Source organism: Adiantum capillus-veneris, chromosome 24 (genome assembly GCF_014529385.1).
Source record: "Adiantum capillus-veneris isolate H3 chromosome 24, ASM1452938v2, whole genome shotgun sequence".
Lineage (NCBI taxonomy): Eukaryota > Viridiplantae > Streptophyta > Polypodiopsida > Polypodiales > Pteridaceae > Adiantum > Adiantum capillus-veneris.
Window position 1 is genome coordinate 6,970,291 of NC_140954.1, and position 26,801 is coordinate 6,997,091.

Below are 26,801 nucleotides of genomic sequence, written 5' to 3' on the forward strand. Positions count from 1 at the left end.
TTTGATGAAACGCATCTAACCCAAGATTTTTTGTGTAGACAAAATAAAGATGTTTGCAAGGCATATATTTTTTACCCTCTCATAAACGCTTTTGGAAATCCTCACATGTGCAAGAAGGAAAGATGGACACTACCACCAAATAGCTCTCCTCATTTTGCTCGCTTGTACTGGTTGTCAAAGTAAATTCCACATGCTCATTTTGAATCACCACACGTTGGCCATGAATTGTGCAAATCAACTCTACAGCTCTGTTGATTCTTGCCTCCATCTCTTTTGTTATGACCCTAGTGACCACCACCACCCTACCATCACGGTGCTTAGGACGCACATCAGCATCATCTGCATTGTGCACCAAATTTGCATTTTGTTGTGATGTAGTTTCAATATTCTGCAAGTCAAATCCTGCAGCCCACAATGCTTCTATTTCTGTATAATCTAAGGATGTTCCTTTTGCAATTGTCCATATAGTAGGACGGTTTGTTGGTCTCTCCTTCACAATTTTTGATGGCTCCCATGTATGATCAATGTTGTTGCCACAGAACCATACAAATTGTTTTCTTAGACCTGAAGGGATTTCAATGAGACCCTCAAAACAAGGGGCAGGCACCCCTAATAATCCTCCTCTACCCTTCTTATCAATTAGCTCATTGCACTTTTTGTTTTTATGTCGTAAGTATCCTTGGCATCGCACTTCACTCCCTGGATTTGTCCTTCGAATAGCCCATCGTGTGTGGTGAACATCCACCTCAATAGTGGTTTGTATTCCAATTGAGCTATGGGTAGGTCGAGTTGAGCGACGTGCAGGTTGTGTGACATACTCAAATTCAGGCCGATGTGAATCTCTATCTCTAATTGGATTACTGTGTTTGCCTTGTCATCGTCGCCTCACTGTCCTTGAATCACCATCTGCCAAAAAGTTTCTATTGGCAGCATTAAGCTCAACTGCTGCCTGATTAGTTAGGTCCACCACTTCTATAGGTCTTGGGAGGGTTGCACTAGATGAAGCTCGTCTTTTTTTAATTTTCTCAATTCCAGGGCCACATCCAAGGTGTCCACCCTTAAGAAAAGAATCATATTTTTACTGTTGCAAAAGAACAGTACAAAGATCACCGTAGCAAGCATTGTATAGAGAAATATATTTAACCACATCATTGGAAGCTAACCAGCTCCCATGCACGGACTCCGCTAAGTTTGCATGTGGTACTAGTTGCCTGTCACTCCCCTCCAAAGCCTAAAATAAATTTAGAACATTTAAACTTGCAATTATTTTATTTGCTCTAAATATTTAACAATGACTCACCTTGACCATGTATTCACCCCAATATGCAACTCTGGCATGCCACCAGACAAGCCATGTCTCGAGAATTGAAATCTTCGTTTTGTCTAAATGTCCTTTTCTCAACCACATACGTAGATTGTCCAATTTTGTTTTGGCAGCCTCTTCAGAAGGTGCAATCCTCCATGCTCTACACCTTTATTTAAACTCTTCTTGACTGTGGGGAAGGATACATTTTCTTGCATGTTGCTGCATGCTCTGTTCCCAATGAAATGAGCATGATCTTTCCTGTCCAACCATAACATTATTAGGGCCTCCATTAAAAACTGTCCTCATAGCTCGCCAATTTGCCTAAGCTTCATCAGCCATAAATCCTTTGAATTCAGCCTTTTCGTAACCCTCCTTTTGCATCACTCGATTCAGTAGCATCCAAAAAAGAGTTTGAGCTTCAGTATCTTCCACTTTAAAATCTCCAATAGCTATGGTTTGCATTTCTTGAACATAAGGGTTATATACATGGCATGCCATAGTTGTCCATTCTTGCATTCTTTTAACAAAATCAAAGAAAACCCAACAACTTTCCAATTCGCCACCAGGATGCATTTTATTAACCAAATCAACACCATTGCCAGGTCCTTGGGTTGACATTTTAAAAATGTGACATCTATCAAAGCCAGAGAACTCTAGTTGACTAAGAAAGGCCATGCTTTGAAAAAAGTCAAAAAGCAAGCGCTTCTTCAAACTAAAAATGGAATCATAGCCAGTAGTGGGTTGGCCGACCTCCGCTTGTGCTTCTTTCGTCCACCGTGACAATCTTTGTTTGTCAAGTGTAGGTGCAAGTTTAGCAAGGACCTCACCTAAGTCCTTGTCAAAAAGCATTGTCTTAGTAGAGTGGTCTTTAAAAAGTGCTGATTGCAGTACTATTTCCTTTGCCAATTTTTGTTGGAGAGACCTTGGCCTACCCACAAAATCTTTAGATATCATGTCCTTCACTTTGACTTTAACATCCACCATTGCTTGTTTCGCAACACCCTCAGCAACTGGGTGTAAGTGACAACCCATGTGAAGAATCCTTCTCGTTATTCTCTTACCAGGGATCTCTGAGGGCAAGCAAAGAATGAGCTTACAAGGGCATTCAGAGATTCAAGTTGGGGGAAGACTACAATAAAAGCATTTTAGGCTTCCAAAGCTGCCTGTCGTGGATCCTGAGGGACAGACTTTTGACAAACGCCCTGTCCAAAACTTTTCGTTCATTTCTTTTGATCTTTGTACTCCTGAACATATATTGTTTAGGCACATCAAGTGTCCACCACATTTTTTAAATCTGACAATCCCATCAAATCCAGCGGTATTGCTTGTTACCGCATTTGTCCAAACATGTCCATCAAATTTGTCATTTGCTCCTGTTGTCCTATTGGTAGGGTCTGCATATGGCAGCTCAAACATGATGTTTCCATCATATCTTTGTGGTAGCTCATCAATCTTTCTTATCTCGCGAACTAGCTCAAAGTTTGCTCTTAAAGAGTTCTTTTGTGGCAGATTTCTAAGCATCTCAACTATGCTATGTGCAGTGGAAGTTTCCAAGCTAGCAATCTCTGTTGCTTTTGGCTCACCTTTCTCCTCCACTGCCTCCTGTATTGAACACTCTTCCTCAATTTCTATAACAGGAGCTTGTCTTGATAGCTGTTTGCCATGCAAAACAAATGTCCTTCCAAATTGAATATCCAATTGAAACACAGTATTCTCTCCTCTATGAATATTTGGCACCTCAAAAGAAAGACCTTCATTCTACTCACCAAATAATTGATGCAAACTTATTGTATGCTCTACTAATCTAAAACGTGCACTTAACTCATGGCGTGAGATCTCCACAACACTGTTTTGAGTTTAAAGCTCTATCTGTTTAGTGATGCTCTCATCTCGTATAATTGCAGTATTCATATTTGCAGAAAGTAGAAGGCAAAAGGCGAAAGTGGCAAAAGATAGTGTTAAACAGAGAACAAGACTCGTATATATGATGGCATGAGAGTGAACAATAAAGCAAAAGATATTTTGTTTTAAAGTGATGATTGGCGATATTCAATGCGGAGTATCTTACTTTAGATATTACTCAAGCATTGTTATCATTTTTATTATATATCTTGTATTATCATTTTTATAGTTTTCATATATTCAATAAATTAAAAAAAAGATTTAAAATGTCCTACACGCCGTGGTCTTTGTCCTGCTTGAAAACGTAGCTCTGTGTGCGATCCCTATAGCACACAATGAAACGGCGAAATCAGCAGAAACGTGAACAGGTACTCTCTCTCTCTCTCTGTGTTGTTTTTGCTACTAGGTCGTGGAGGGGTTTCGGCAGCGAAACTCCTCTGTATCTTAGCAAATTGGTTTTGGGTGCACACATTAGCATGCTGTGGAGCTAGACTTGACCCTCGAGGGCACACAATCCCTATCCTTGACACAGTCGGGGGCAACCCCTATCATTGACCCTCGCACACAGTAGCTCGACTTGACCCTCACAGGCTGCTCTTGGTCCAGACGGCCCTTTTAAAGGGGCCCCCACCCACTAAGAAAAATGCGTGACCAGACCAGGTAGTTTCGGCGGCAAAACACTTACTGTGCAGGTGCCCTTTGCTTTCCAGAGCTAATTTTGCTAATTTTGCGAAAGGATACAAGCCTATTGATAGCCGCCAAGGATGCACGATGTGTTGCAAATCTGATGCAAAAACGCGTGGTAAGGTATTGATGAATTGCGAGCAGGTGCCTGAGAGGTATTGCGAGCAGGTGCCCATTGAGAATGAATGAGAGGTATTGCGCAGGTGCCTGAGAGTTTTTTTGAGCAGGTATTGATGCCATGGCGAGCAGGTATTGATGCCTGAGAGCTATTGCGAGCAGGTATTGAGAGATTTAAATTAAGTCAATGATGTGATATACTAGCCTGCTACTACTGTATGTCAGTGATCGTTTGACAGAAGCTGTTGCTTCATCTCTCTAATTCATAGATTCTAAACACAGCCCAAAACAGAGAGCCTATTCCTTGCCATTTTCCTTGCTTGTAATCACCCAAATTATCCAAACTGTAGTATCAAACATGTGCCTTCCTCCCAATCATCTATCAAGATGTGTTTTAGAACATGTCTAAGCATGATCTACAGGCGGGCGAAGCTCTTTTGCCAAATAGAATATGTGTCTTCTTCCCAATCATCTGTCAAGATGTGTTTTAGAACATGTCTAAGCATGTCTAAGCATGATCTACAGGCTGGCGAATCTCAGTTCAACAAATCTAAATTTCACCTCTTGAAATCTCTTGAAATTATGCACAGACCAGGTAGTTTCGGCGGCGAAAGACTTAACTTTTAACCTCCAACACCATGAAAGAGTGGATGATGCCATGGCAATGACTGAGCAGGTGGCTTGGGGCTCTTGGCAAGATTGGGTTTCGCCGACGAAACACCTGTGAATACGTAGATTCTTGACCAACATGAGACTTGCTAACTGTGTATTGGCTTTCCACACCATCAAAAGGGGCTAGCTGTGTATTGTCTTTCCACACCTTTGACCTTCAACTGTGTTATGAGCTGCCTTTCCCCATCGAAATGCATACAGATCTTAGTCGAAATGCATACATATCTCAGTAAAATTCCAACATATCTCAGTTGAAAGGAATTCATATCTCAGTCGAAAGGCATACATATCTCAGTCAAGCCATAAGATGAGGAAAGTTCTTTTCAACACTGCTCCATGCCAGGGGTTTCGCCGGAAAAACCCTGCCTGGAAGGTCGCATGGGGGGGGGGGGGGGGGGGGGGGGGAGCATATGCGGGGCATCATCACAAGAGTTTGGGCATAACTCATCTATGGTGTTGGAGCATAACTCCTCTTTGGTGTTACGCTCCGCATTTCTTGCGAGTTCTCGAAGTCATTACTTCATCTCTAACTCCACCATAACATCAACAATAAACACCATTCTATGATATTGTACAGTTGTAAACATAAATTATTTGATAAGGATTGGTGGCCGGGAGCCACAGATGGTGTAGGCTAAATGCGATGCCAATTGAAGTACAATCAAACAGTAGCCATCGGTTAAGGGAGATACCGACCGTTCGTCCTTCACATATCTTACTGTGGATGTGTTAATGGCGGAATATTTCAAACCAACAATATTTCGAGTGTTTGTGTAAGTGCCGAGGCTCTTCCCCCATCTTTGGAAGAGGCTACTATTTGATTGTACTTCAATTGGCATCTCTTGCCAATACGTTGATTGTAGGAGGTACCCAGTATGGATTGGTGATTGGTTGAGATGTGTATGATGCATATACATAGGAATGGAGCTGGTTTTAAGCATAGAAGGCCTCCTCAAACACACACACACACACATACATGGAAGCCAGAGACTATGCTTCTCAGCATGATAAGAATGTGACCCAACTTGAGGTTGACATTCGCGAGCTCAACTTCCTTGTGAAGAGAAGAGAAAATCTTACCAAAATGTCATTGCCTCTTGCCATTGCCTCATCAAGTTCTCTCATAGCACTTGGGATCTCTGCCTTCCTCAAGCGAGCGCGCCATCATTGAAGTGCTAGCTTTCTTTAATTCTTAGCTTCACATTGTGCCTTGTTTCGATAGAAAAGTTCCCCCGTGGTCTTTCTAAAAAGGTACTGGCGTATTTTTGGCTTTGTTCCTGCTATTTCTCACTGGCTTAAGTTGGTGGGCCTTGTTTATTTAGAAAGGGACTTTACTTTAAGCATGGTAGCTTCTACCATAAGTGTGTGTTCAGTCACTTTGAAGCAAGTTAAGGACAACAATTGTGGGTCAATGCTGAGGGGCTTGTATTCTACCCTAACTCAGCTGCCCATTTCTCTCATGACTGTTGTTGGCTGATGTTAGATTGTAATCTGCTCATTCTCTACCATGAAACCCACTGTTTTCTATCAATCGTTTGCCTTTTAGTGTATGTGAGTTACGAGGTAATTGTTACAGGTTGGATTTCAGTTTGAGAATGTTAGCCTTCGACAGAAAGCTTGAGTTTCTTGCTTTCAAGACTTTGAACTTCCCTAACTATATGCCTTCTATACACGCAATGAATTTTTTGGATCTGGCCTTGTCATCATTAAAAATGAGCATGCTATGTATGTAATTTTTGTGGCTAAGACCTCCGCAAAAACACACACACACACACACACACACACACACAATGCATGTGATGTCGGATTTTGACTGAAATGCATGTTCTTAAGTTTTGAATTTTAAATTTGGCCCATAAATAAGCATCTTGTTTTGAAGAAATTTTAAATGTATGTAAGTTTAATATTTTTGTTGATATGCTTATTTGTTCTTTATTTGTGCTTTGGAAAGAGGACAAAAGGTTCACCCAAAGTTATACGCAAGAAGAGGAAATCTGTTGCTAGCAGCCAGGATAGCGAAAAATTAGTTAATAAAGCTGAAAATGCTCAGGCTAATCAACAAGTAGAAGACATTCATGATGATCAAGGAGATAAAGAGGCCACTAATGATGATAAGGATGTAGATGGGGGTATGAAGGACAATGAGAAGGTGACAGATGACAAGGAGGTTGAGGAGGTCATCCCACAAGCTATTATCAGGCCTCAAGGCTCCGAGTTTATAGACAGTTTAACCCTCAATAAAGGATGTATACCCCCTATGATTCCTCTTTGTAGGTGTTTGATAAATGAGAGAGTACGAGAGCTTAAAAGGGACCTTTCTCTACTTAAGAAGGTTTTTGAAGAAGAAGGGTACCTTAAGATGAAAGGTATGTTCATCTTATCCATAAGTCTTCCTGATGGTTCAAGTAGAGATGTTAATGAGGACATTACAAAAACTTGGGACAAGTATTGGCATATGCTTAACAAAGAGTTTGAGGATGAGCTTGAAAACAACGATCAATGGTCCATGTTGAAGGGAAAGATGTTCTTTGTCTGGGAAGGGAATCATCGAGAGGCCTCTTGGATGGAGAGCATAAGCGAGGTCTCATGTAATGACAAGAAGAAACATGTGAGGGTTTTGGCACAATTTATTGTTCCTACCCAACAAGAGGAGTTGAGATTAATTGCTGCTCTTCAAAGATTGAACATGTAAGTCTTATTTTCATTTGTACATTAAATTTTGCTTTTTCTTTGTTTTAATGATACGTCTTGAGGAAAATTTTTTATGGTTTATTGTTTATGTAGAATGAATGAAGAAGCAATCATTAAGACCAACCTCAAAGACTACTTGTATCATACAAGTACCATTTGTTCTTTAGATGGATCTCAAATCACTGAAAATTTTACTAAGGCTGAACGAGTGTCAATGGAGAAAGCAAGGGCTCAAAAAGCACAATCAGGAAAGAGGGTTTGGTATCCTCTTACTCAATCTATCCTTGGTCCCATGGTTTATGGGGTATGTACTTAAATTTGTTAAGATTTGGTAAGATTCTAATAATCTTTTGGGTTCTTGATACATTTTATTGAAATGGTGTATGCAGAATAAATGGAAGTCTGATTTACAGGTAGCATTAAATAAGATACCTCTTACTTTGTCACAAGATGAACGTGTGAGGGCTGAGATTCAAGCAAAGAGGAATGTTGTTAAAGCTTACAATAGACGCATGACTCGGGTGAGTACAACACTCTATTAAAAGTATAATAAAAAGATTTGTTTGTTTATCTTGTTTGGTTATTGTAGAATCTATCCGTGGTGAATCCTGCTAATGGAGAAGAATGGTTTCTAATTTTATGGAGTCTTCCTTTTGAGGATGAAAAATTCAAGATTACAATAGAGAAACTCTACTCTATATCTTGTGCTACATGTTCTCAAGAGCTAAAGATAAAAATGCTAAAGCTTTTGGGAGCAGATGAGAACTTTCGCCAAAGTTTTGGAATGCCTTTGGGAGATCATTTCTATATCCCTTGGTTGGCCAAGGAAGTATGGATGGATCAAGTCTTGGAGGATGCAAGAAGGCTTTTACAACAGGTTATAGATTCCACACATGGAGTTCACAAGGTGGTTTTGCCTCTAGATGTTCACTTGGAGTCATATTTTGAAGACATTGTTAGTAGATATAGAGGAGTACTTTTTTACGAATTTCAAAAGGAGATGAATGTGGTTACTCCACCATCAAAGCATGTGGACTTGAAAAATTCTTCCCATCGATTGGTCTATAGGTAATTCCTATGTTATGCATTTTGCTAAGTGACTATTGTTGTATTATATAAGTTCGTTTTATTTATGTAATCATATTGTTGTAGGTTCTTGATGTATCTCATAAGAAGTAAGAATATCACTTGCATGACTGACATATGTAAAGCATGGACAATTATGTGTCCTCCTACATATAGTATGTACACCTCCACTATCTTCAGAGAGAACAATGATTCTGGTGGAGCCTTTCTTCTCACGGATTGGGAGCGTAAGCACTGCCCTTGGTGGATTGATATGAAGAAAGGTGAGTGTCTAGAAGAGGAGAAGGAGAATTATCTTCGTCATTTGAAGGGTGAATGTAAGTCCGACTCAGGGTCATCAGGAGAGATGACTGTTGAGCAAAGGAAGAAGATGGAGGAAGAGTTGAAAGCTCTCAAAGAAAAAGAAGATCAAGAAAGACAAGAGCAAGGCAAGAATCATGGAGGCCGTCCACCATCAAGCAAGGGTGTAATGTCAATCAAGGGTAAGTAAGTTAAATTGTTGGTGGGAACAATATGTTCTTGCTATTCTTTCTTTTGTTATGTCTTATGCTAATCATTATGGCATGGATTGATTTGAAGAAAAATGTGTTCTTTTTTTTATATGTGTTAGATACAAGAAACTTAGGAAGTTCTCATACCCAAAAGAATGTTGGAAAGGGAGCTTTGATTCATGCACCTTTGGCTAGTTTCCATTCCATTCAAAAGAAAGGAGACATAAAACAGTCAAAGGTTTGGATTTATGATTACATTGAGCTTGGCAAGGAGTTCACTGCAAGAAACTTCAAGGATGGTTTTGTGGTGATGCGAGAGTTTTTTGTTGGCTTGGGTGAACGTGAGAAGATAAGAAATGGAAAACCTAGTGCATGGAGTGTTGATCTTACTGTTATTGATCTTACTGTTATTGATCTTCCTACTGGTAAGAGAGTTTTCAATGCTATCTTGTATACACCATGCATATACTTAGCTCAAATTGTTAACACTCAAATACAATAATTTTGCTTGTAGGTGGGCTTGTTCAAGGTTTTCATGGCATTCCTGCATGGAATGAGCTAACAGATGACCATGTCAAGTTTTCATTGGTGGTTGCATCTACAGTGATGGATGACATGGGTTGGGTGCTTGTTCTTTGTCCTAGCATCGCTCTTAGTCTTGTGGAGCGCTTGGCCACACGCACAGGCCTAGAGCTGAGTTTTAGGTGGATCATGGAGAGCTCTGAGCCATTTTCATCACGAACAAAGAATGGGCATACACAAAAGGTAATAAAACATCCTTCAAAAAACATGAACAATTCTTTAAAAGAAATTTGATACATGCAAAATTGACTTTTTTATGTGTTGTTTCCATGGCTATGATAGATGAATGTATTCTATGCTTTGGCATTTCACAAGGCAGGAAGTAATCCTTCATTTGATCATGAGAGTGCTCAAAAGGTTTTTGTGTCGTTGTTTATTATTCACTGTGATTGTTTTTGCACTAAAATTTTTAAATGTTCATACATAGCTGCCTCATTTTCTTGTATGGTAGGTGGGGAGAGTCTTGCAACAAGATCTCTCAATGGAGATTATCAGTCACTACTTGCCATCGTCTACTCGCACAACACATAATGGCAAGAGTGGTGGGTGGAGAGGCATGTTAGAGAGGAGTGTTGCCCATATGCTGTTTTTAGAGGCCTTGTGCCCTAAAATAGGTACATGTTTGGAGCTTGGTGGTGGTACAGGGACTTTATTAAAGGCGGCTATGCACACTTCTCGTGGTTGCTTGGTCGTGGAGAGTGATCTAGAGATATGTGAGGGATACTTGTCTCCTTTGGTACAGGGGTACTATGGTGCTCCGAAGGTTGCCGAGCTTGGAGATAGTGATGATAGCATGGATGATGTGGGGAATGATTTGGTTGTTGATGATGTGCCTTCAGACTAGTGAGTTTGCTTTATTCATTATTTTATAGCACCTAATTTTTATTTTTTATGACATTATTATCTCATTGTGATTGATAGTGAGCTACCTTGCTATGCAAAGGCAATGGCAAGGCACATGGCGACCACCTATTCATATGACCAATCACTCGTGCGTGAGAGGCGAAGGCGAAGATGTATCTTCATTGATGACCACGCAGATTTTGAGTAGTCTTCTTTAGAGTGGATCTTTTTTTTTTTGCATGATCACTTAGCTTCTTTTTGGGTGTGCAAAAACTTGATTCTAGCCATGCAACTACTATTGTCTTTTAGTTTTATTGACTTCTAAACTTTGAGAAATATGTATTTGGGCAAAACATTGCCTAGACTTTTGGACTACATTAAGCTTGTTTTGTCTATGCAAACACTTGATTATGGGCTTGCAATATGCTATTGTCATTTGGTGTAGAGTGATGCTTTCTTTGAAGCCTCATAAGGATGTTACATATATGGACATAACAATGCCGAGACTAGTGGAAAATATCGTTATTGTCAATCTTCTTGTCATTCATTGATGATTTCTCAATATTAAGATGACACTAGCTAATTGTTTATTGTAAAATGTACTTTTTCCTGTCACTCATTATTGAGTGCTCAAAATTGGGATGACATTAGGGTATAATTCAAATAAATTAGAAGTATTGTCTGTGTGTGCACGGGTGCATATTTCCCCTCAAAAATGCCCCCTTCCATTCTCGGCCTCTTTTTATAATATCACGCTTGACAGTCATGTAAAATTCATTCGTAATGTGTGGGTATAGCATGGGCTTTGTGAACTCATGGGCTTGTAACACTAGATATCAATTTGAAAGACATATCTACTTAAATTTTCATGACAGTTGGAAACTTTTTGAAATTGTATGATTGCTTCAAAATCCTCATGTGAGGTCTCTCATAAGGAGAGAATGTTTTTGGTAAAATAGTCTGTTATACAAACAAGAATCTGGCCGATTTTTTAAAGGAAAATAGATGAACTTGAAATAGTGCTTAGTTAGGGTTACACACACATATGCAAGGTGGAGTGGTGACCCCTTGATCCTAGTGATTAGTAAGTATATGAACGCATGAAAGTTTGTTCTTACATATATACATGCATATATATTGGATTAGTTGTACATGTGATGTCTATGAGGTTTGCTAAAATTTGTTGATTTCTCATCATTTCACTCTACAATTCCCTCCATGAGTTAGTCAGTCCACTTCTAAAGATGTCTAATTATGCGTATCTAAATAATTATCCACATCAAGGTGGAGCGGTGATCCCTTGATGATTTGATCATTTGAGCATTTGATGCTAGTGATCCTTGCAAGATATAGAAATCTAATATATGTAGAACTTTTAAAAAAAACATTGTTTAAGCTCATTACAAGTTAAGAAATACGCATGCACACATCCACATATATGTGTGCACACACACACAAACACACTTACACTCACACATAGATATATATTTTCATATAGAAACATACATAAATTGTTCACTTTTATATGTTGCTTGAGTAATTCCCTTGCTCGTGTTGCTCATGAAATTATGCTCGCATGACTAACGTACTCCTAATTTTTCAACCTACACCCTATCTATTCAAGGGGAGGTTCACTATCATAGCACCAGGTTATGGATACACCAAAATCCTTGGTTGTGAGAGAGCCTAAAACTCACGGTTTTTTAGTACACCAAAAACTCAAGATATCATGAGAGTGATTCGGGCTTGGGGGGGGGGGGGGGGGGGGGGGGGGGAGGGGGGGTTTCAGCCCTCATTTACTTTGATGTCAGCCCATTGGAACACTCCCTTATGGAGAATGCAGATGAACTTCACTCCTATTTAGAAGTTTTGCACGGCTCATCTTTTTTATATGGTGAGGTTTTTGTAGTGAATATAGTGTATCCTTTTTGTGTGTCAAGTTCCTCTCTATTCTCTCTCGATCTGCTTTTTGCTCTCTCTCTCTCTCTCTCTCTCTCTCTCTCTCTCTCTCTCTCTCTCTCTCTCTCTCTCTCTCTCTTGCTATGGCTTCTTGTCGCCTACACCCTCCATAACCAAGCTCTCCCATCAGAGCCAAGAAACCTGTAAAGGAGGGGAGGGGTATTGTGGCAATGTTATCTTTCTATGATGTTGCAGACAATCCGACTTTAGTCGATGGTGCAATCATATTGTGTCTGTCTTTTGAGTAGCTGGCGGGGACCTGAGAAGTCTACTTCTACTAAACTCTTTTGCAATAACATGGGTAAAGGAAGACAACCTCTCAATGAAGAGCTAGTATGTGTTCGACCTCATAGTAGGCGGCGGCCCCATTTGGTTAGATCTACTTCCGATATTTTATCAAGATATCAACTTTGGCAAGCCTCAAGGGATTACTCTTAGAGGTATTTTTTGATAGCAATCTATCAAGGGACATGTATATCACACCTACTTTGCGTTGTCAAACATTTCTCGACTCATTGATGTAGGGCAAAGTCTTAGAGAGAGTTTTTTTTTTGGGGCAAATGCGGTTTACATTTTGTTATCATTTTCCATGGATCTTCTGATTATGTAAAACAGTGTTATTTTCCAACAAGTTAATTTTTGTGTTTAGTTAGAAATTCAATAGGTCAAATTAGACAATTTTGGATGTGTTTTGGGTTAAAAAAAGTTATGAACTCTAGTGTATATTGTTGATAAAATGATGCAAATATACAGATGCTAAAAAATTAGCACTCTACCACTAAAATTTTCATAACTCAAAACTGTCTTTTTTCATTAAGTTTAAGTTGAAAATATCCACATCCACTCCCTTGAAGGAGCCTATTGAAGTATTCCACTAGCTACAAATATTATTTGGCAGCTCAATGTAAGTAGCTCTCTCTCTCTCTCTCTCTCTCTCTCTCTCTCTCTCTCTCTCTCTCTCTCTCTCTCTCTCTCTCTCTCTCTCTCTCTCTCTCTCTCTCTCTCTCTCTCTCTCTCTCTCTCTCTCTCTCTCTCTCTCTCTCTCTCTGTGTGTGTGTGTGTGTGTGTGTGTGTGTGTGTGTGTGTGTGTGTGTGTGTGTGTGTGTGTGTGTGTGTGTGTGTGTGTGTGTGTGTGTGTGTGTGTGTGTGTGTGTGTGTGTGTGTGTGTGTGTGTGAGAGAGAGAGAGAGAGAGAGAGTTGGTGTCTGGCGAGAGAGTAAATTTTGCGCTGCGCAAAATTACCCTGCGTACGAGACAACTTTTGCACGCATCACTTCAGCCCCTGCGATGGTCTACTCTGACCCTCCTCTGTCTGCACACCATTGGCTGCAATTGGTTGTAGCAAGCGATAGAGCTGAGAGAACCTTCTTTTTATTGATGTCAATTACATGTGCGACCTACTGTATTCTAGACAATAATTTGTAATTTTTGTTACAATTGCTGCGCAAGATGCTGCTTGGTGTCCTCAGTGTTAGCGTCGTGGGTGGGTGTATGTGTGTGTGAGTGTGTGTGTGTGTGTGTGTGTGTGTGTGTGTGTGTGTGTGTGTGTGTGTGTGTGTGTGTGTGTGTGTGTGTGTGTGTGTGTGTGTGTGTGTGTGTGTGTGTGAGAGAGAGAGAGAGAGAGAGAGAGTCTGTCTATGGGTGTGGTATGCTCTCAATGATTAAGCCACAGGTTGAGAGGTGCTATCTTGCTGGCTGATGGACTCGATTGAACAATGCATCTACAAGCATCGAAAAGCCATGCAGGGCTCGGCCATGGATGCCTTGACCCTTATCAAGGAATATTTGCATGAGGATTTTGAAGATGCACGCCGAGCTTGGGAAGGGCCTATTCTTGTTACAGAAGCTTGTATTCAGGTACAGGAGCTTATGGATCATGCTGCTCAATATGCCCTTAATGTGGTGGTTCTCTTCTTCCCATAAAAAATGCCTAGTGATTGCTTAGGATGTAGCTCAATGGGTTGATTTTTTGCTCAAAGGGCAAGCAGTCCGAAGAGTCTATTTTGGTGCAAGAGGATTTTATGAGGTCTTACTGGTAGACATGGATCTTGTGATGCTTTGCTTGAAATGTCTCCTCTCTTTTTTAATACACTGACTCATGTATTGCCCTGGGCTCTCACCAAGGACTATCAAAGCCTTATTTGCCCCATAGGTGCCTTGTTTGGGTTGAGATGGTGGATTTTCCATGCGCTTGGCATCACATTCTTCTTTTGTTGGCTGCCCAGTTAGACAAGGTCATTTGCCCTCCTAAGTTGGATGCAAACACAGGTCTCTTTTGTGTTCTATGGGATACTAACATCCCTACACTAGATAGCATTTCGATTGACTCTAGCAATACAGTGGTTGGAAAGTGCCCATTCGAGCTTAAATGGGATAAATTTGCAAATTCATGCTTTCGTTGCGACAAATTTGGTCCAAATGTTTGAAACCAAATCTGCAGCCATCTCCTTCAGTAATTCCTTTTCCTCAGCCTCCACAACCCCCAAAATCTTCTCCTAAGGTTCAAACCAAGAGTGTTTCACCTTCCACCTCGGCAATTGGGGTGAATAAAGTCAAAGAAAATCAATCGCAATTGCAAACAATCCATGCTTCGTTGAATGCCAAAGATAAAGGTAAAGATAACTTCTCATGCTTGACTAGCACCAAAAAAAACGGTAAAGGTCCGCACTTCGGCATCTTCTTGCAATTCTGTGTCCCCATTGAAGAATGTTCCTCATAAAAAAACTCCCTTGCAATAAAAACACTTCTCTGGCAGAGGCCTGGGATAAAGTTGTTCACTCGTACAAGGAAGCACTTCAATCCCTAGTTGCTACTCCTCTTTACCCCTTTAGAAAAAGCACTCAAGCTACTGTACCCATGGCTCGAATACCATTAATTGCAAGGAATAGAAGAGAGGGTCATTCAACACCAAAATAGCATCAGCTCCTATCAAGCTTCTAATATATCAATAGTGGTTAAGCCGTAGGCAAGCCCCGTAGGACTCCACTGTTAAGACCATAGCTCTTGACGGTGATGCCCCGTTATCTGCACGAAGGAAGGCGCACTGCAAGGCTAGAAAATCCCTATTCTACTTACTCAAATGCAATTAATAGTACCAACCATTTATAGCTAGCTTGAGGACCTCCCTTCTTGAGCAAGAAGAGAGAACCTTGTGCTCTAATACCAATGTAACATTTAATGGCCTAGTAACTTGTGTATAGCGGAAAATAGCATGAACATAGTGAGCATTTCATTAGAATAGATTCCTAATGAGAATAACAAGTGTGCTTGGGTGGAGAGAGAACAAAACGTATAACACCTAGTTAGATAGCATGAACAATACTTCAAAAGAGAGAAAAATTAAGCTATTGACAACACCGGATTTACATTGAGCCGGTCCCCCCTCCAAAAGGCTTTGTATTATGATTTCTCCCATCAAGAGAGACATTTTACAATACAATTCTTTGTGTTCCTTCAATACTAGCTAGTGCAATGAAGATGGAAACTTCAAGCACTTAGCAAAACACTTATTAAACACAACATCAATTCCCTCATGGTTTCAGACCCAAGACCTCACACACCTTCGAAGATGGTGAGAGCTAGCAGGGTATGAGAGTAGATTGAGAGGAAGAAGGAGTAGTCTTAAGAGAAAGATGTACATCTCCTCACATAATCACTCATATTAGCATAGCTTAGCTTAGTAATTAGCATCGTAGAGGAGATGAGCATACATTGAAGCTTGGCTCTTGGTTGGATTTTCATCACAAAGCCAAGAGTTGTTGGTGTAGGCCTCCCTTCTCACAACCTTGGAGTAGGTGATAAGCTTTCCATTAAAGCTTGAGAAGGAGAGAGATAGTCTTCTTGTTTCACACATAGACTAGTGTGGGTGTGTATGCCATAATGCCTTTGAAAAATAAATCCTCTCTTGCTATTTGCTCATTCTGACACCACATTGGTCCATGCCAGGCTTATAAGGCCAATGAAATTTGAGCAGCATAAGTGATAGCCTTCTGACATGTGTCCCCCTTTCCCCTTTTGTGAGGGCTTTAGGTAATTAATTGGTGCAACTAAACTCTCATTGGACCCCTTCGTCTCCTGGCTAACAGGAATCAGGCAAGCCATTGGGCTGTTGAATGCTCATTGGACCCCTTGGGAGACTGTCCAATAGTCTTCTAGAGAGCTTAATTCTTATTGAATATTTCAGTCAATATCTGGATAGTATCATTTATAAAATGAATTTCTTGATCTAAAACTATCTCCAAGAGGTAGCCACATCAACATGTAATATGCTTATATGGAAATCAAGCTATGGACTTGGTTGTATTGTTGGGGAGTGTTTTAGCTTCCAATCATTTGTTGACATAACATGTTGCCATTACTTTCTTGGTGTGACTTTCTTGCAAGGTCCCATTAAATCTAAATCCCACTTTGTAAATATTCCCAAGGATTGAATAGTGGTAAGAGGTGTCATATCTATTGTAGTATATCTACCCATTCTCTAGAAAGTATCACATGTCTTACAAAAGGCTCCAACACCTGATATCATACTCTGCCACCACAAATCAGCTTGAAGAACTTTCTTGTGAGTGATGTCAGGAGAAGTGTACCCTCTTGAGCTTCCAGTATGAGCTTTGTCATTAATATGCATCCTTTCTTCCATAGACACGCTCCATCAATGCCCAATATGTATAAAGATCCAACTATAATCGTAAACTTTTAGACTTTTGAGAATGAGAGCCTTCTTACTAGAATTTGACCAATCATCTAGTATTTCATCATATTGCAAGAAATTATACACGCCATGTTACTCTGGAGCTGGCTCCTCCATAGTCATTATCTAAAACAATTTAGCATTGAGACTAATTCTTATCTTAAGGATGTCGATGAGACACCTTCCATGCTTTTGGAGAGAAAGTTTGCACTAGAGTGAGTCTTATCAGGCTTATGAAACATTTTGAAGTCAAGTTCTAGAAGAAACATCATCCACCTAACTAACCTTCCTTGGATGTGTTAGGAAATAGACGTAGATAAATAGATATTTGAGTAGCTTACTTAATGGACAGAGATAGATTTTCACACACAAGAGATTATAGAGTAGAGAGAGAGAGAGAGAGAGAGAGAGAGAGAGAGAGAGCACAATATACGTGGTTCACCCAATGTGGGCTACATCCACGGGAAAGCAGCCACTCAATGGCTTTAGTACTTCAAACAAGAAGTAGGCTACAAAGGGATTATACCCTTAATAGAGCTCTTTCCTTGCTTCAATCTCACCAACCACCTCACACCCACCTTGTTGCATCAACTTCACACTCCAAAATGTGTGTAGAAATGGCCTCTTTTTATAGGCCAAAAGGGTTGCCCTCTCTCATGAGAGGCATCCGTGTGTAGCCGCCCTTGTGTAGACAAGCCCAAGTTGGACTCTCCAATCCGCCCATGTGTGGCCGCCCTTGAGAAGACAAGTCTGCCTTTGAAATTGGCCACCGGTCATTGAATTCGGCCATCGGCCATTGACTTTCAACCACCAGCTACCGGCCAACTTGCTGAACGACTGGCCGTTTTTTGACCACTTTTCGGCGCTCGTCCGGCCATAATATTCCATGAAAAAGAATATTTTGGCGAATCCAGTCTCAAGGCTTTGCGTGAAAATTTTGGTTTTCGGCGAGTTATTTTTCTTCATGCACGATGGGTTCTCCTCATAGTGGAGTCCTTACAAATGTGCATTTTTAATACAAAAAATTACAACCTGTAAATCAGGCTCCATACTTAACAATCTCCCACTTGGAGACTAATCTCTAAACCAAACCTGCAACTACTTTCCATCATGTCTTCTTATCCTTGAATGTCGATTGAAGATGAGCAAGCTCAACTTCTCCTTGTTGACCACCTTTGTAAACATGTCTGCAGGATTTTCACTTGTATGCACCTTTCCTAGCCTTAGTTGTCCCTCTTCCAAAAGAGTGCGTATTAAGTGATATCTCACCTTAATGTAATTTGTCGTTGAATGAATGGCTGAGTTCTTTGCAAGATGGATAGCACTTTGGCTATCACTCTATAAGACACAATTGTCTTGTTTGAATCCAAGCTCTTCTAAGAATCTGTGAAGCCACAGAATCTCTTTGCTTGCCTCCTTCATTACTACATATTATGCTTCCCTGGTAGAAAGTGAAACCACTTTCTGTAGTTTTGAAACCCAACTTATTGTTGTGCCTCCAATTGTGAAGACATAGCCAGTAGTGTTTCTTCGAGTGTCTTTGTCACCTGCAATATCTGCATCAGCATACCCTTGCAAGAAATGTCAGTGCCTCCAAAATACAAAGCATTCGTGGTTGTCTCCTTTAGATACATAAGTATTCACTTCACAGCTTGTCAATGCTCTTTACCTGGATTATCCATGAACCTACTCACAACTCACACTGCATGTGCAATATATGACCTTGTCCAGACCATAGCATAGATTAGAGAACCTACCGCTGCAGCATATAGAACTTTAGCTATAGGCTATCTCCTCTTGTGTCTTTGGACACATATCCTTGGTTAGTTTAAATTGACTGGCCAAAGGTGTAGAAACAAATTATGCATCTTACATTGCAAACCTTTCTAGTACCTTCTCAATGTAATCCTCTTGAGATAGATTTAGTGTCTTCTTTGTCATGTCTCTTGATATATTCATACCAAGTACCCTCTTTGCAGCACCTAAATCTTTCATTGAAAAATATTTAGACAAATCCTCTTTTAGATCTTTGATGCCTGCATGTTAGCACTTGCAATCAACATGTCATCAATATACAACATTAGGATGATGAACTTCCCATCTCCCAAATTCTTTGTGTAAACACAGTGATCTGAGTTGCATCTTCTGAATCCGTGATCCAACATCCATCAATCGAACTTCAAATACCGCTGTCTTGATGCTTTCTTTAAGCCATACAAAGCTCTTCTTTAATCTGCAAACCATTTTCTCCTTACCTTTTACTTCATACCCCTTTGGTTGAAGCATGTAAATTTCCTCCTCTAAGTCACCGTGAGGGAATGTCGTATCTACATCCATTTGCTCAAGATTTAAACCATGAGTAGCCACAAGGCTTATGACAAGCCTAATTGAGTTAATTTTTACAACAAGAGAGAATATTTCATTGAAGTCGAAGAAAGAAATAAACCTTTCTGGAGGTCTACTTGCTCTTGTAGATCTTTGAGGAATAGGTTGAAGCTCCTCATTTGATTGACATTGTTGTACGTTGTCACCATTTGCATTCCTTGAGTCTTCACCGTCCTCAAGCTCCATGTACTCAGCACCTGTTTCTTTTGTTTGTTTTCTTTCCAAGTCATTTTTGTACATATTTTGTTCATTGAAAATTACATCCCTACTTTTAAATATTTTACCATCTTCAGAATTCCATAGGCGATACCCAAAGTCACCTTCTCCATAGCCAATGAAGAAACACTTTTTGGACTTTGCATCTATCTTTGATCTTAGGCTTCTATCTATGTGCATGAAAGCCTCATACCCAAACACTTTGAGAATTGAATAATTCACCGATTTACATGTCCATGCCTCCTTTGGAACTCCCTCATCCAATTTCATTGAGGGTGACCGGTTGGTCAAATACACAGACATACTGCTTCCGCCCAAAGCTCAAGCGATGAGCCTGCATGTAGTCGCATGCTTCGTGCTTGTTCCATGATTGTTCTGTTCATCCTTCAAAATTTTCATTTTGTTGAGGTGTCCTTGGGGTTGTCCTTTGCCTCCAAATGACATTGCTAACACAAAAGCTTTCAAAAGCTTGGCTACAATATTTGCCTCCAAATGACATTGCAAATCTGAGGCATTCAACCTTGGTACCTACTTCATTCTCCACAAAGGCTTTCCATCCTTGAAGTATGGAAAACACATTGGATTTATTCTTCATGACATAAACCCATGTTTTTCTAGTTGCATCATCTATGAATGTTACATAGTACAATGAGCCACCAAGGGATGGTGTACTTGTAGGACCCCAAACATCAGAATGAACCAGCTCAAGTTTTTAATTTTTTCTTTCATTTCTTGATTTTTTTAAATACTACCCTCTTTTGTTTACTATAAACACAATCTTCACAGAACTTTAAGTCCACTTCTTTCAAACCTGGTAGAAGCTTCTTTGATTGAAGGATTTGTGTTCCTTTGGCACTCATATGCCCAAGTTGGTAGTGCCACACCGCGCTGTTGACTTCTGTAGTTGTTGCACAAGCTGAAGATTATGAGCTGACAATACACAAGTAAAGTGTACCAACCTTTTCTCCTTTGGCAACCACCAAAGATCCCTTTGAGATCTTCCACCGTTTATTTTTTAATGCAATATTGTGACCGTCATCGTCCAGTTGTTCTGTAGAGATCAAATTTTTGCAAAGAGAAGAAACATGCCTATAGAGATCAAATTTTTGCAAAGAGAAGAAACATGCCTAACATATTTAAGCTTCCATTCATTTATATTAGTAGTTTTGACACAAACTATACCTTTGCCGACAATTTCACAAGCTTCATCATCTCCCAAGTATACATACCCAAAATTACCTTTGGTATAATCTTGGAAATGTTGCTTGTGTGGTGTCGCATGAAGCCCCGGAATCTACTATCCAGGAATTAGACACATTGTCTAATGAGAGAATTAGAGCATCTTTTTCTACTTTAGCTACCACATTGGCCTCCGATGTTGGCTTGTTGTCTTGAGACTCCGACTCCTTCTTCTTCTTCTTGGACTAGCAATCCTTCTTGACATGGCCCTTCTTGCCGCAGTTCCAACATTCAAGAATTGATTTTGTGCGTGACTTGCTTCGCCTTGAGCAATCATGACCCTTTTGGTTTTTGAACCTCTCCTTAGGCCTTCCTCTTGTTTCCACTGACAGTGCAGCACTTGATGTTTCTCTTGTGCTTCTCCTTTGTATTTTCTTGCTTAGGAGAACACTCACAACATCATCAAACTTAAGAGTATTTGTGCCAGAGATAGAATTATTTACAGCCATCACAAGGCTATCCCAACTATCCAGTAGAGATGATAGTATAAGGAGAGCTCGCACTTCATCTCATCGAAATTGATTTTCATTGATTGAACTTGACTTATGTTGGCGTTGAAGTCATTTAGGTATTCTGCAACTGAACCATTCTCTGTCATCTTTAGGTTGAACAAGCGCTTCATAAGAAATACCTTATTGGATATCGATGGTTCTCGTAGAGGCTGTCAAGGGACTTCATCAAGTCCTTTGTGGTCTTCATCTCCAAAACATCGAAGGCCACCGTTGATGCCAAGCTTAACTGGATTGTTTCCATTGCCTTTTGGTCAAGGACAATCCATGCTTCATCTGCCATTGTTGCGGGCTTCTTTGCAAGACCGCCTACTAAAGGTCCTTCTGGTAGAGACAGTCTTCAATCTGCATCTTCTAGTGTTGATAGTTCTTGCCGTTGTTGAACTTCTCGATCTTGAGCTTCCCTTCCTCCGCCATTACTCCCACTCAAATCAAGGAATCCTTTCCTTGAGATACTTTAGCTACAACCAAACCTTTCTCTGATACCAGTTGTTAGGAAATAGACGTAGCTAAATAGATATTTGAGTAGCTTACTTAATGGAGAGAGACAGATTTTCACACATAAGAGATAGAGAGAGACACACACACAGAGAGAGAGAGAGAGAGAGAGCACACACACAATATACGTGGTTCATCCAACGTGGGCTACATCCACGGGAAAGCAGCCACTCAATGGCTTTAGTACTTCAAACAAGAAGTAGGTTACAAAGGGATTATGCCCTTGATAGAGCTCTTGCCTTGCTTCAGTCTCACCACCTCACACCCACATTGTTGCATCAACTTCACACTCCAAAATGTGTGTATAAATGGCCTCCTTTTATAGGCCAAAAGGGTTGCCCTCTCTCATGAGAGGCAGCCTTGCGAGTTGGAGTCTCCAATCCGCCCATGTGTGGTCGCCCTTGAGAGACAAGTCCGCCTTTGAAATCGGCCACGCACCGGTCATTGAATTCCGCCACCGGCCATCGACCAACCGGTCGTTTTTAGACCACTTTTCGACCGCCGTCCAACCAAAATATTTGACAAAAAGGAATATTTTGGCGAAGCCAATCTCAAGGCTTTCGTGAAAATTTTAGTTTCCAGGGAGTGATTTTTTTTCAAGCACGATGGCTTCTCCTCATGTGACGAGGGCTTTACAAATGTGCGTTTTTAATATAAATAATTACAAGGGTTTCCGTAAATCAGGCTCCATACTTAACATGATGATGACCTTATTACTCGGATAAAGTAAAGCCTGATTTATCAACATAAAAATGAAAGAGATTTCTCAGCAAATAATGTCTAAAATTTGTGGCAATGAAAAACATTTCAATGTTTCTCTTTCCATGGTTGAATACCCTTGTTCTGTCATACTAATGAATCCTTGATTGGAAAAGTAGATAGGATAATGAGTTTGTCAATTTAGTTGAGCCAAAACAGTCCCCCATCACCATACCAAAAGCATCCATATGCACATGGAAAATTATATCCCAGTTTGGCTGGCAAGGGAAGATTGGACGCAAGTTGGACATTTGAATGATGAGCTTGAGGCGAGGTAATTTGCTGCTATTCTTAAGCAGAAATGCGTGAACGGCACATTGCACAGTTTTTTTTATACCATTAGCGTGGGAAAGGTAGTAGGGAGAAACGTCATTCATTACAACTGCACATATCTATCATTACACCCTCGATAGGTAACCATCCTCCATCGTGGGGAAGGAGGATACACCCATCGAATCAGCTTTGTGCTAATGGCTTCTTTCAGGGACTAGAAACTAACTTCACATTCAAGAGTCCAGATAACTTAATTCCTTCCGGAGTTAATTCATATAACAAAATAGCCTTCGTTGCAAACATAAATAAACCTCAATAAAAATTGATGTATCCCATAAATAAACTAATTTTATATACATTCGTTGGTGTTCTAGCATGATTAAAACTTTGGATCTTTATCTTCAGTCATCTCGATACTAGTTCTAGACACCACATGTACCAGTAGTTGTCCCTTTTAGACCATGAATTCTAACTTTAAGAGATTTAGATAGATTCTTTTCTCTACATATTTTGCATAGCATCTCCAAAAATAGGAGATGCATGTCTTTAGATGAAAAGATCATGAAGTCATCCATAAAAATTGCTAGAAACTTGTGCAAGAACTTGTTGAAGATCTCCATCATTCATTGTTGAAAGTTTACTAGAGCATTTCATAGACTGAATGGCATCACAAGATACATAAATTCTCCCTTCTCATTCGATAATAAATGTTATTTTTTCTTGATCTTCAGGCGCTATCTTCAATTGATTATACCCATTATACCAATTCAGAAAGATGTACATCTCATGTCCAAACTATCTCATTCAACATCATGTCTATAAATGGTAGCAAAAATGGATCTTTAATTTTTTGAGCGTTCAATTTCTTGTAATCAACACATATCTTGAGTTTCCCGTTCTTCTTATAAACTACCATAACTACACTACTTGCAACTTCAACAATGAAACCTGCCTTCAAAAGGTTGTCTATTTTTTCTTTGACCTTCTTTGCATAGTTTGGGTTCATCCTATATCTCTGTAATTGGAGTGGTCAAGCATCTGGTTTCAGTGGTATCCAATGTTGATATACTTCTTGGTCAATAATGCCTTTCAGATTTTTGTGCTCCTAGGCAAAAACATCTTTACGTTTTTAGAATAATTGCTTTGCTTTCTCTTTAATTTCCGCCTTTAGATATTTGTTGATTTTTATGACTTTAGATCTAATTCTAATTCTATGTTCCATTCTTCTATTTCTTGATCATCTAGTAATAACCAGTTTGGCATCCCACCCCCTTTTCTTTTGACCAAGGATTCATATTCTTTCTCTATTTGAATTCTAGCTAAATATTCAATATCATGTATATTTGAACTTCTCAAAGAGTATTTCCTTCACCTGTATACTCTGATTCCTCCCCATTGTATTCTCATCTGAGATTTTTCCTCAACTGAGGCTCTGCCATCTAGATTAACATTTTTCTCCCCTTAATTTGTTTTGATGAAGCTATTCAAGTACTATTCTTGTTCTTCGTGTACCTTCTTTTGATCTAGTAATACCACATTTAGATCTATTTCTACAATAGAGGATATGTTCATTGAGGCTATCATTCATTCTATCTTTTTGGTTCCATATTTCTTACCTAAATCCTTTGGTTGCATGGCTCTTTTTCAATTTTTGACATTGTTTGTGCTAACTTGGATCATCGTATTTTTTCTAGTGTCTAGTCATGTATGGCCACTGCACTTCTAAGCCAAGTCTGTCCAATGGCATACTATAGGCATCTTGCATGTCCATTACTAGAAAGATTCTTTTAAACTTCTCATAACCAACTTTGATCTAAAAACTCTCAACTAAGCCACTAGCTTGGACTATTCTTTGATCTGCCATCCTTATACCAAAACAGCCTAGTCATGTATGGCCACTGCACTTCTAAGCCAGGTCTGTCCAGCGGAATACTATAGGCATCTTGCATGTCCATTACTAGAAAGATGCTTTTAAACTTCTCATAACCAACTTTGATCTGTAAACTCTCAACTAAGCCACTAGCTTGGACTATTCTTTGATCTGCCATCCTTATACCAAAGTGTAGGTTTCATTTCAATGAGTTTCACTTTCTTTCTGATATGCTCTTCTAGTATATTCACTCTAGCACCCCCATCCAGAATGATTCCTGGCAGTGGCTCACCTTGTAGTCAATCTAAATGATTGATACCTCATCATAATTAATATGAGACAGTATTACTTTCATCACTTTAGATTCCTTTTGTCTCTATGTTTTATGAACTTAGCATCCTCATCATCCTTAATTTGAGACCATATGACTTTCATCACTTCAGATTCCTTTTGTCGCTATTTTTTATGAACTTAGCAACCTTAGAAAACATCCTTTTGATGTCATCTAGCTCAATAGTCAGCTTTGGATCCTTTCACGTACTTTGACATAAATCCCATCTTGCTCATTTCCGGAACTACTATTTGAACTGGACGACCTCCCCTCTAAAAAGATATCCTCATAATGCCATGGCTTTAATGACCTTCACCATCTTCTAACCACTTAATCTTGAGTCGAGATTCAAATTATTCCTTTTGAACATTTTTTAACTCCAAATCCTTTTTAATGGTTGGTCTAAGTCAGTCTTAACTTGTCGTACCTCTTTCTCAAGGTTCTTATTAGACCTAGAAGTTGGGATTTCCTCTCTCTAATCTTATGAGGTACCAAAAAAGCATGTGAATGGATCGAGCTTCTAAGCACTATGGTCTCTGAATTCCTCCATTCCGAATTCCAACTGATATGAGCTTCTAGTACCCGTTACCTAGGCCTACCACTCATCCACTTCCTTGGTCTTTCCCTTAGCCTTCTAGATAGCCCATTTTTTCTCCCACTTTTAAGCCTCTTCGCTTTGCTTTGTTTGACTTGTTGGCTCATCTGGTATCTCTTTGATGACAATACCAACACTACTAATCACACGCTCTAGTAGTGGCTCTGCCACCTTTTCTTTGGCCACTTTAGCTTTTACATTGTCTGGACATTGCGCCGCAAAATGTTGGTACTTTTCACATGTGGGCTTTCTCGAAAAAAAAAATAGTAGTACAAAAATGATGGCTTTGTGAAGAAGTGGTCGATGAGGAGGGTGCCCGTTGGGTTTATCTGCCAACATTCCCCCCTTCCTAGCCATTGCACATCCTTGTGAAAGCTTTATCTTTGCTTGAGTAATCAAATGTGCACCTCTCCAGAGTCTTGGTGATCATTCTGAACTTCTCTCCTTTGGCCACCATGTGTTTGGATTGGTAGATCTTTGAATGTGTTGTTGAGGATCGCACTTTGATAGGCTATGTGTTGTGCTGGTAGATCCTTTGTCATTGGGTTAAAGATGGTGGAATCCATCTCAAAGAACCTGATCGTGAATGCCTCTTTGAAGTTTTGCATGTAGTGTGAAGGCAAGAACATGACCTCGGCATACATCCCCATGATGTTGTAACGGTTGGGGACCTCTATGTCTTCAAAAGCTATGATGCATGTAATTATCATCTTGGCAATCTTTACTAGCATCTGGATGGTAAAATCAGGAATATCCTGCATTTGCGTGATAATTGCATGTAGAGTGTGCACCGAATGAAATGTTTTCTTGTAGTAGGGAATAAATGTTTGTTTGATACTTAGTTGGCTTAAGAATACTAAATTTTTGTGCTACATAGTTTTACAGTTGAATCTTCTCAATGCATGGCAATATTTTTATGGTTAATTTTGCAATATTCTCCATTATATATAAGGCTTATTGTCCTTTACCAAAATACATCTTTTGAAAGTCGGTGATTCAAAGAGGATGGAGGATTCATTGGATATTGTCTGGTGGCATCTACTGCATTGAAGTGGATCAATTAGGATACTTGGGTAATAACTTGAAGAAGCTTCACTGGGTTGA

At 39.8% G+C, this 26,801-nt stretch overlaps 3 pseudogenes; 2 read left to right on the top strand and 1 right to left on the bottom strand.

The window, feature by feature from the left end:
• Window positions 1-1,627: 1,627 nt before the first annotated feature.
• LOC147425884 (uncharacterized) lies at window positions 1,628-3,217 on the bottom strand (annotated as a pseudogene).
• Window positions 3,218-3,543: 326 nt separating this feature from the next.
• Window positions 3,544-7,373, top strand: LOC147425885 (uncharacterized; annotated as a pseudogene).
• A 166-nt stretch (window positions 7,374-7,539) lies between these two features.
• Window positions 7,540-10,582, top strand: LOC147425886 (uncharacterized; annotated as a pseudogene).
• Window positions 10,583-26,801: the final 16,219 nt, after the last annotated feature.